General features: G+C 40.4%; 1 pseudogene; it reads left to right on the forward strand.

Annotated features, from left to right (window-relative positions):
* LOC109382916 (ferritin light chain pseudogene) overlaps nucleotides 1-9,786 on the forward strand; it is a 26,588-nt pseudogene extending 16,802 nt beyond the window's left edge.
* The last annotated feature ends 1,054 nt before the right edge of the window (nucleotides 9,787-10,840 follow it).

Consider the following 10,840-nt stretch of genomic DNA (forward strand, 5'->3'; position numbering starts at 1 on the left):
AAAAAAAAAAAAAAAAAAAAAAAAAAAAAAAAAAAGGACATAGAAACCATTAAAAAAAAAAAAAAGAACCAGCTAGAAGTGAAGAATACAATAACTGAAACAAATAATGTACTGGAGGAATCACCAGCTGACTAGATGAAGTACAGGATTGAATCAGGGATTTGGAACACAAGGTAGCAGAAAACACCCAATCAGAACAGCAAAATGAAAAAATAATAATAATAAAAAAAAGAATAGTTTAAGAGACCTCTGGGACAACATCAAGTGTACCAATAGTCGCATGATAGGGCTACCAGAAGGAGAAGAGAGAAAGCAAGGTATTGAGAATCTATTTGAGGAAATAATGACTGAAAACTTTCCTAACCTGGTGAACAAAATAGATATACAAGCCTAGGAAGTACAGAGAGTCCCAAACAACATGAAACCAAACAGACAACACTAAGACACGTTATAACTAAAATGGCAAAGGTTAAAGACACAGAGGAATCCTAAAAGCGGCAAAAGAAAGGCAAGTATGTATAGTGCCAGGTGGATACTAAACCAATTGGGGAATCCCTGCATAAATTATATAAATGTCTAACCACTATGCTGTACACCTGAAACTAATATAAATAAAATTGAATGTCAACAATAACTGAAAAAATAAATAATTAAAAAAATAAACAAATATAAAAAAAATAACAGTAATTCAGGCCCAGGAATTGGTCTCACAAAAGCCAAGGTATGAATCAATTTCAGAAGGGGAAAGAAAAGAGGGAAAGAGACTTGTCCCAAGTGTCAGGGTTCCTTTTTGTCTTGCCCATGACAGCAAAGTTCTTAATGGAAAATGACTGGATGCTGAACAGTGACGGTGGGGCTGGTGCCGCTGCTGTGTTTTTGCAGCTGTCACTGCCATGTGGCCACTGAGCAGGTACTGCAGCAAGGGTTATGCCCGCGCAGAGCACTCTGGGAGCTTTGGTCTGGCTGGGAGTGAGGTGGACCTGACTCATCACGGGCTGCAAACCAAAACAAGCAATCTAGGAAGCAAAAGGAGAGAAAAGGTGAACTTGAGCCAAGATATAAGGCCAACTGGGACTGGAGAAAATGTCATCATTAGTAAAGGAGGACTTGGCGAAGACACTCTTTAAGCCATTCTCACAAAGCTCTTTCAAGTTTATGGAAATAGAAGTTCTCGATCCAGAAGCGGTGTTACTTTTGCGTGTCAGGTAACCTGTTCTTTCTGTTACGTTTTTAAACGTAAATAACCCCAAAATACTTGAGTGATAGGGGGATGTTTTTTGTATTTATTTTCCTGTGCAATAATAGCACATGTATCTCCTTGTGATAAACCTTAACTAGGCCAAGTTTAAGAATGTGGATTCTACAGAATTTTTTAAAGTCTGAAATGGAAGACAGTAAAAAATATTGTATTAAGAATATTTTGACTAATTGTTCAGAAATGAAACTGGGTATGTACTTTTCCTTATTTGATTATTTTGTCTCCAATCGTCTTTTACTTAATTCACTTTCATGGCATAGTTTTAGCATGGAAGAGCTCATTTTAAAAACTTCAGCAGAGAGCTCTCTATATTTATAAATACATTGGAGAATTGAATTATACAGCTCCACTTCCAACTAGTCTGGACAACTAGGGAAGAAAAACGAGCTTAAATTTTCTTCCAAGGGTTTATTTTGAATAGAGAAATGATCTTTTAAAAATTCTCTCTTGCAGGAAGTATGCTCACAGAACTAATACTTTAGTGGTAGAAATTAGTTCATGAAGGTGAACCTTGAAGGTTAAGGAAATGTTTTCTAAACTATTTGCCTAAAATAAAGATTTTTCCCTCATGGTTTTAAAATTCATGAAAATTGTCCAAAGGTAGAAGGAGGTTTCTGCACTTAATTATGATTTGCCTACCTGTAACTTTTGTGCTGAATTTAGACAGACATGTTTGTGCCATTATTGAATTGAACAGACAGCACCCCCCTTTCATAATCCATGCCTTTTAATACTTTTTAGGGGTTTAGGAGGAAAGAGCTTAGAAACTCTTGGTGCTCATTGTGGACTTTTCTTTAGAAGGCACACACCTCAGCATTTTCAGAAACCATTTGCTACAACTCCCTTCCTGGTCATTGGCTTAGAAAGACTTTCAAAAGGCGTCAAGAGGGAGTACTGTAAGGGAAGTGAAACATCTTTAAAGAAAGCGCTAAGAATTCTTTTAAATTCTATCATTCTTAATAAGTATAATATTTGCCCAATAATAAAAATGGTGATATATATCTAACACTTTACCTAGCATATTTTGCTATATAAATACAAAATGTGGGGACTTTGCATTTCAGCAAGGTAAAAAGGTTAATCAGACCAGGAAAAGGAAAGAATTCAAAGCATGATAAAAAGTCAAATGAAACAATTTTAGAAACGGTATTGTATCCTAACCATCAAATCTTAAGCTATTTTGACTTAATATGTTAGAGAAGATGCTTATTCCAATATTAACATTTAATAATTTTATACCTATTGTGATTCTACTTTATAAAGCTACTCATCATGTAGCATTAGCACACAAATATTTTTTTTAAAGAACATAAAAAATAATCACAATAATGTAAAAAAAAATATGGTTGATACCATCACAGAGGTTTTTCTATATCCTTACTGATTTTTTTTTCTTGGTCTGTTTATATCAATTATGTAAGAGAGGAGTGCTAAATTTTTCAGTTATGTTTATGGATTCTCTTTCTTAGTTACTTTTTGATCCACAAACTTTTTTTAAATTTATTTTTTTATTAGTTTTAGTTGTACAAATCAATGTTATAGTTAGACATTTAAACCCCTCATAAAGCCATAACCCACCCCCAAGCTACTACCCCTCCGACATCTTATCTGTTACAATACCATTGACTATCTCTCCTATGTTGTACTCCACATCCTGTGACTATATATACCTATATATTTAGTTATAGTTGACATTCAATATTATTCCGCTTCAGCTCTTCAGGTGTACAGCACATTGGTCAGGTATCTACATAGTCTGTGAAGTGACCCCTGATAAGTCCAGCGCCCACCTGGCACCTTACATGATCTTTACAACATTGTTGATTATATTCCCCTATATAATGTACTATCAGTTTGTATTTTTTAATACCCTCACCTTTTTCACCCTGCTCCCAACCCCATTCCCATCTATCACCCTGATAGATGTAGTACCTATCTGGCACCATACCTAGTGATTACAATGTTATTGACTATATTCCTTATGCTATACCCTACACCCCCATGACGACTGTGTAACAACCAATTCCAATTTGTACTTCTTTTTTTTTTTTAAGATTTTTATTGGGGAATTGGGGGAAGGGGAACAGACAAGTTGCTGTCCTTTTGTTCTTCAGTCTAGTTGTGGAGGACGTCGCTTCACTGGCCCAAGTTGGCACCATCATTGCGCTCTTCCCGGGCGAGGCAGATCAGTTGCCGGCTTCTGGATGGCCGCTCACAGCAGCTGCTGGCCTCTCATGCTGCTGCTGGCTACACACGGTAGCCATGGTGACCCACCTGCCATCGCCAGCGACTCACGGCAGCCCAGCTCCAGGTTGAGCTGTTGTTCAGCATCTTAGCTGTGGAGGGCAGCGCCACTGGCCCTCATATGTGGGATCTGAACCGGGGCCCTCTGGCATCCCAAGCCAGCTCTTAACCAATGCGCCACTCTGCCGGCCCAATTTGTACTTCTTAATCCCTTTCCCGTATCCTTGAACCCCCCCCCCACCCCATCTTAAAAGAGTCCCTTTAAGATTCCTTGTAATATTGGTTTGGTGATGATGAACTCCTTCAGCTTTTTCTTCTCTGGGAAGCTCCTTATCTGTCCTTCAATTCTAAATGACAGACTTGCTGGGTAGAGCAATCTTGGTTGTATAGCATTGCTTTTCATCACTTGGAATATTTCCTGCCAATCCCTTCTGGCCTGCAAAGTTTCTGTTGAGCAATCAGCTGACAGTCTTATGGGAGCTCCCTTGTAGGTAGCTAACTGCTTTTCTCTTGCTGCTTTTAAGTTTCTCTCTTTGTCTTTAACCTTTGGCATTTTAATTATGATGTGCTTGGTGTGGGCCTCTTTAGGTTCATCTTGTTTGGGACTCTGTGCTTCCTGGGCTTGTATGTCTATTTCTTTCACCAGGTTTGGGAAGTTTTCTGTCGTTATTTCTTCAAATAGGTTTGCAATTCCTTGCTGTTTCTCCTTCTGGTATTCCTATAATGTGAATGCTGGTATGCTTGATATTGTCCCGGAGGCCCCTCAAACTCCTCAATTTTTTGGATTCTTTTTTCTTTTTGCTGTTCTGGTTGGGTGTTTTCTGCTACCTTATCTTCTACATCGCTGGTTGGGTCCTCTGCTTCTTCTAATCTACTATTGATTTCCCTGTACTATAGTCTTCATTTCCATTATTGTATCCTTTATTTCTGACTGGTTCTTTTGTGTGGTTACCATATCCATTTTTATGCTTCCTATCCCTCTGTTGAAGTTCTCCCTGAGATCAGTGAGCATTCTTATAACCAGTGTTTGGAACGCTGCATCTGATAGATTGCTTATCTCCATTTCACTTAGTTCTTTTCCTGGAGCTTTGTTCTGTTCTTTTATTTGGGACATGTTTCTTTGTCTCCTCATTTTGGCTGCCTGCCTGTGTTTGTTTCTATGTATTAGGTAAGGCTGCTACGTCTTCTGGTCTTAGTAGAGTGGCCTTATGTAGTAGGTGTGCTATGGGGTTCAGTGGCGCAATCTTTCTGGTCACCTGAGCCACACACTACAGGTGTGTCCCTTGTGTGAGGTGTGTGTGCCCTCCTCTTGTAGTTGAGCCTTGGTTGATAATTACACATCAATGGGAGGGACTGACCCTTGGGCTCACTGGTTGTGTAGACTGGCCTTGACTACAGTGGAAGAGTTGTTGTGCAGGAGCTGATCCTATGGAGCAGGATCTGCCTCAGCAGGACTCTGGTGTCTGCCCAATCCATCTCTTTGGTGTGTCGTACTTGGAGGTGGTTGCGTGATGCTTCAGCTTGTTTTGAAGCTGGCCACTGGGGGCGCCAGCCCCAGGACCACCTTGGAGGGGATCGGTGGTAGGTCTACTTCAGCCACAGCCCGTGCCCCACCCAAGGCCACCTAGCAGGAGCCAGAAAGAAATCAGCAGATGGCTGCCGCCCATGCTGTGCTTCGAAGCGCCTCGAGAGGCCAAGCCGTGAATCAAGGCCGGCTGCCACTAGTGCCGGCTTAGTGCTGCTTAGCCAAAGGGCACTGGACACACTCAGTTCAGCTGCTGCTTGTCTGGGTTCCGCGAACCTTTGAGAAACCCTAGGAAAATCTGCAACTTGAGCCAAGGCAGGCAGTCTGCATGAAGAAGCCACTGAAAGTGGCCTGGGTGTGCCTGAAAGTTGGGCGGGGCGGGGTCTCAAATCACCAGGGTAGGCAAACTAACAACAGAGACTCAAATATGGTGTCTGCCTGTGTCCGCATACCAAGAAGGGGGAGGGCTCAACAAAGAAACACTGGCCTCCACCAGCTTCCCCATCCAGGAGAAAGCCGCCTCTCCAGCCCCCATCCCAAGCCAGATAGCTCAGTTACTCATCATATGTCCCTTCTGCCTCTCCAGCCACCACCCCAGTGCTGGATCTCAGAGCAAGCGATTCCGTTGGTGGGTAAGTCTGTTTGCGGTCCCTTTCAGAGGGGTGCCTGGGAGGGCAGCCGCACTCAGTCTCATTCAGTCACAATTTCCGCTGGCTTTCACAACCAAAAATTGTGGAGACTTCTCTCCCTGGCACTGGAACCCTGGCCTGGGGTAGGGCTGGGATCTCTTGCTCCTTTAGGGGCTGGGGGGACCCCCACAGCTGAAATAGCCCTCCTGATCTCTAACGGTCACAGGCGGGCGTGGGACCTGCCCATTCCATGTCTCTGCCCCTCCTACCAGTGTGGTAGTGGCTTCTTCTGCCCGTCCTTAGTTGAAAGGCTTCAGTTCAGCTTGATTTTAGGTGACTTTCAATAATGATTGTTTTGTAAATTAGTTGTAATTTTGACGTGGTTGTGAAAGAAGATAAGCACAGCATTTACCTGCCACGCCATCTTGGATCTTGGTTGTCCCCGGATCCACAAACTTTTAAACTTTTTTTTTTTTTAGGTGTGACCATTTATAATTGTTGTCTTCAGGATTTATTGGTTCTTTTATCATTGTGAAATGTCCCCTTCTATCTCTGGGAAGTCTTATCTTAAAGATTACTTTATCTGATATTAATATAGGTACTCCAGCTTTCTGACAGTTAGTTTGCATGGTATATAATTTTGTTTGCTTTCAATTTGCCTTTCTACTTAAAGTGTATCTCTTGTAGACTACACATGGATCTTACTTTTTCATCCCATCTGACAATCTCTGCCATTTAATTGGAATACTCAGTCTATTTACATTTAGCTATTGATGTGGTTGGATTTGATTTTCCATTTTGCTTTCCTTCCCCTCATTTGAGATTGGCCCATAGTTTCCTTTCTTTGGTGCTATTTTTATCAGGTTTGATATCAATGTTATAGTCTCTTCAAAAACTCATGTACTTCTTTTTCTAAACACTAGTTTTATGAGGCAACTATAACATTAATAATCAAACCCAATAAAGAAGCACTAAAAAAGATGATTGTCTTTTGGGCCTGATACATTTTTGTACAATAGTTTATAACTTTCCCCATCTTTAATACAGAAATTGGTTTTAGTTTTCTCTCTCTACTGGAATCAATTTTGTTCAATATGTTTCCTAGGAAATTATCCATTTCATCTGTATTTTCAAAATTATTTGTGCCAAATAGTGTAAAGTAGACTCTTACGATTTTTAAATGCTGTTTCTCTTTGTCTTCTTTACATCTTGTTTTCTCTCCTCCTTTTCTGCCCCCCTCCCCTCCCCACCCTTTTTAGATTAGCTTTTCAGCCTCTCAGCTGCCTCTTCCAGAGTTCACAGACGCCATTAGGGGCTCACTTTTACAGGTTTCTTCCTTCTTCTGAATCTTGGCCTTTGATTCTCCACTTTCTTGGTAATTCCTCAATTCCATAGCACAGATCTTTCATGCTGAGGGTGCCAAAAAAATGCATACACATTTTAAGAAAGGAAAAAACTATTAAAATTGCAATACTCAATACATACTGATAACAAAAGATGAATACAAGTCATGTTTGACTTCTGCAATTACAAGACATGCTCAAAATGGTTATCATCAACATCCAGACACTTCTGATTATGGTGAACTACTGCTTGAGCAACGTTGACCGAAGTGTCCACTTGTGTACATATTTTTGGCACCCCCAGTATTTTGTCCAAAGTTCTAGCAAGAGGGTTTGAATTACACTTTACCATTTTACTGGAAGAGTAACTCCTATGTCTTTTCACAATAAAAAACAAAAGCATTTACAGAAATTTTGTGTAAAAAACCATATTCAGTCTCTTCAGTGGACAATGCAAAAAATGTGTAAATCAATACTAATGGGTTTAGGTCTGACCTATAGGAACCCTTTTATAAAAACGTGTATTTGTATCATGGGGTTGCCTAGAATTATTTGGGGGTTAATTTCTATTGATCCTTTTCACCACCTCTATGAAAGTGAAGTTAAACATGATAGATATGAAAAGAATACTGATTGGGTTACTGGTAATTCGGATCTTTAACACAGGAGGAGGTCTGAACCTGAGGCTTATATGTATCTGTTAACCTTCATTATGGAGCTGTCAGTGGATGAACTCACTAGATTCAATTTATTGACTGTTGAAATCAGATTTCAGAGGTCGAGAAGACAGAACATATGTGTAAAGTCTGCACTGCAGTTTGGCTTGCTCTTTGGGTAAGACTGCCTTTACTAGGTAATTTTGGCCATGAGACATGAATCACAGGACCTACCAGTTTCAGCACTAACCACCACCTACACACACACACACACACACACACACACACACACACACACAGATACAGAACTACAGAGGGTGCCAAAAAAACGTATATGCATTTTAAGAAAGGAAAAAACTGCATTAAAATTACACTGATGGTGACCACTTTGAGCACCTCTTGTAATTGCAGAAGTCAAATGTGACTTGTATTCATCTTTTGGTATCGGTATGTATGGAGTATTACAATTTTAATAAATTTTTTCCTTTCTTAAAATGTGTATACATTTTTTGGCACCTTTTTGGCACCCTCTGATCAGCATGTTTGTGTGCTACAGGAGTCCAGGACCCAACAGGCTCATCTGGATTCTCACATATTCTCTGAAGCACTCTGTGTGTGGGAGGGGTGGGGAGGGGTGATGGCGGTGGGGCACTAGAGTGATACCTAAGCACAGGCACCAAAAAGGCTGGGGTTGGGGAAAGAGGTGAACCTGACATCTAAACTTGAGGAAGCACAGAGCCTGGAAAATGGTTCCACATGTATCTCTGCAGTAGAGCTGTATCACGAATAGACATAAGTAATTTGTTGGTATAAAGTTTTAAACCACTTTTGAAATGCTACTGAACTCTCTTCCAGAGTACAGGAAGCGCCTTTTATTGGTTTGTTTTCTCAATTCTTAGCCGTGTTCACTGAATGGAAAAGTAGGAAACGAATTAGTCACTGCTCTACTGGAAGAAACTGTTTAATCTACACTCATGTAGACAAGACATTAACTACTTAAGGCTATGTGCTAAACAAAGTTTAAATACTATAATCCCCCCTTAACCCTAATCTAATCTACGTTTTCGAACTTCTTCATTTCTACTGTAATCCAATAAATTATAATTCTGGAAGCTCTGCAAAATTTATACTGGCTTTCTTTCCAATGATGTTATGCTGGATTGTATATTTATACACTGTTTTAAAAATTTGGTTAAATGTTATAGCCTTAATCCTGATTTAAAGAAATCTGTGAGTTCCCTCGGTGGTCCCCCGGATCTGTCTCTTGCTTCAACAGTGTTTGGATGGAACAGACCCAGGGACACCCCTTCTTCCAGCCTCTGACCACCCTCCAACCTCTTTTCTAGTCTCAACATTCAGAACCAACTCAGCCATCCTCGGCCTCTCAGTCCAGCCAACACCATTATTTGAGTTTAACTCCTTATCGCTGAGCAACCATGAGCTCCCAAGTTCGTCAAAATTATTCCACCGAGGTGGAGGCCACCGTCAACCGCCTGGTCAACTTGCACCTGCAGGCCTCCTACACCTACCTCTCTCTGGGCTTCCATTTCGACCGTGACGATGTGGCTCTAGAGGGCGTGAGCCACTTCTTCCGCGAGTTGGCCGACGAGAAGCGGACGGCTACGGAACGTCTCTTGAAGATGCAAAACCAGCGTGGCGGTCGCGCCTTCTTCCGGGACCTGCAGAAGCCTTCCCAAGACGAGTGGGGTGAAACTCAGGATGCCATGGAAGCTGCCATGACCGTGGAGAAGAACCTGAACCAGGCCCTTTTGGATCTGCATGCCCTGGGTTCTGCCCACGCAGATCCCCATGTCTGTGACTTCCTGGAGTACTTCCTAGATGAGGAGGTGAAACTCATCAAGAAGATGGGCGACCACCTGACTAACCTCCGCAGGCCGGCCAGCCCGCAGCCCGGGCTTGGCGAGTATCTCTTTGAAAGGCTCACCCTCAAGCAGGACTCCGAGCCTTTGGAGCCCAGAGGCCTTTGAGGGGCCGCTCTGTATCCCCTGGCATTGGGCTCCTGCCTAAGCCTCTCCCTGAAACCGCTATGCAGCCTTCTCTAACCGCGCCACAACCCCAGAGCCCTCTCCCATGCCCTGGACCAAATTGAAATAAAGCTTTTTGCAGAAAAAAAAAAAGAAAAACATCTGTAGTGGAAGCATATGTGGAATTTTGCAGTATTACTAAATCATGTCAAAATCTGTCACAGTATATATATTGTGCAAGGTGACAAATTTAAAAAATCATCAATGATGCTGCATTCTATATTACTAACACAGTGAAGATGTTTTGGTAGATTTTATTCACATAAATTTTTAAATCATAAAGTCATGAATTCAAACAACATGATCAAAATATACTTTACTTTAACTTAAGGCACTACATACAATTTTTTTTTAAAGCACACTCATTTCATTTTACTTACACACTATTTTAAGAATTGACAATACACACGTTCCATCTCATCCTTGTCCTTCATTTGTAGCTGTATGTATTCACAATGAAGTAAAACCCTCCAAATAAAAGGAATTAAATGCAATCATCTTTAAAGTTTACCAGATATGGGCAAGAGAGGGAGAAACCCAAGAACAATGCAAAGGCACTTTTAATCCTTTAATGTTCCAATAATTTATTTTTAAATTCTTATAGAAGTTCAGTGGAACAACACAAAGCCTATAGTACAGAGCATTGAAATAATTTATTCTATTGCTGTTTACCAGAAGAACTTGCATATTAATCACAGTAGAACTTTTATAAGTGTAGTTATTTTGAATTCACTCACTGAATAAAAAACAATAAAAAGTTTTCCTATTACCTTTGAGTATTATTGTCATAAACAGTTCAATGTTTCCTGGAGTTAAACTTTCTAGCCCCCCAGAAAACATAGCAGCATATTAGTCAATTATTTACCAAAATACACCAAAACCCTCAAGTAAAAGGCTAGCTTTTCTAATAGATTTTCCATGCACTAGAGCAGTCATTGGCTTTAACAGTGATAATGTTTTAAAGATACACAAGAATTAACACAAAGTTCAATATAATAATATATAATGTCTCTTTGATTAAATAAATACTGTTCTTGTCCCATTAACATATATATAAAATTTACAATTTTCATTAAAGTCACTACTTTGAGAATGGCATGAAAGCAAGACAAAAAGGTAAATGTCTTTTGTTCACAGGTT

The sequence above is a fragment of the Hipposideros armiger genome, unplaced genomic scaffold (genome assembly GCF_001890085.2).
Source record: "Hipposideros armiger isolate ML-2016 unplaced genomic scaffold, ASM189008v1 scaffold_72, whole genome shotgun sequence".
Lineage (NCBI taxonomy): Eukaryota > Metazoa > Chordata > Mammalia > Chiroptera > Hipposideridae > Hipposideros > Hipposideros armiger.